The sequence below is a fragment of the Nicotiana attenuata genome, unplaced genomic scaffold (assembly GCF_001879085.1).
Source record: "Nicotiana attenuata strain UT unplaced genomic scaffold, NIATTr2, whole genome shotgun sequence".
Taxonomy (NCBI): Eukaryota; Viridiplantae; Streptophyta; class Magnoliopsida; order Solanales; family Solanaceae; genus Nicotiana; species Nicotiana attenuata.
In genome coordinates this window covers 73,908-74,574 of record NW_017673400.1, presented here as the reverse complement: position 1 = coordinate 74,574, position 667 = coordinate 73,908, and positions in this window count along the sequence as shown.

The window sequence follows — 667 nt, the reverse complement described above, 5'->3', positions numbered from 1 at the left end:
AGAATGTTAGATTCATCAAATACAACATGTACACTTTCTTCTACACACAGAGTTCTTTTATTAAACATTTTATATGCTTTGCTATGTGAAGAATATCCCAAGAATACTCCCTCATCACTTCTGGGATCAAACTTACCTAGGGAGTCTTTGCCATTATTGTGCACATAGCACTTGTAACCAAAAACCCTAAGATGGGATATGTTTGGTTTTCTCCCTTTAAGTAACTCATAGGGAGTTTTCTCTACAAGAGGTCTAGTCATGCATCTATTGATTATATAGCATGCAGTGTTTAAAGCCTCTGCCCAGAAGCTGTGAGGTAGTTTACTGGAAAGAAACATGGTCCTTGCCATATCCTCAAGGGTCCTGTTCTTCCTTTCAACTACCCCATTTTGCTGAGGGGTCCTAGGAGCAGAGAAATTATGATCTATTCCATTTTCATCACAAAATTCACCAAACTTTGCATTTTCAAATTCAGTTCCATGATCAGACCTAATGGATGCAAGTTGATTTCCTAACTGTTTCTGAGTTTTTCTAACAAAAGCAGTGAACATTTCAAATGCTTCATCTTTAGAGGTTAGAAACAACACCCAGGTAAATCTAGAGTAATCATCAACAAGCACCATTACATATCTCTTTCCACCTCTGCTCATGGTTCTCATTGGACCGC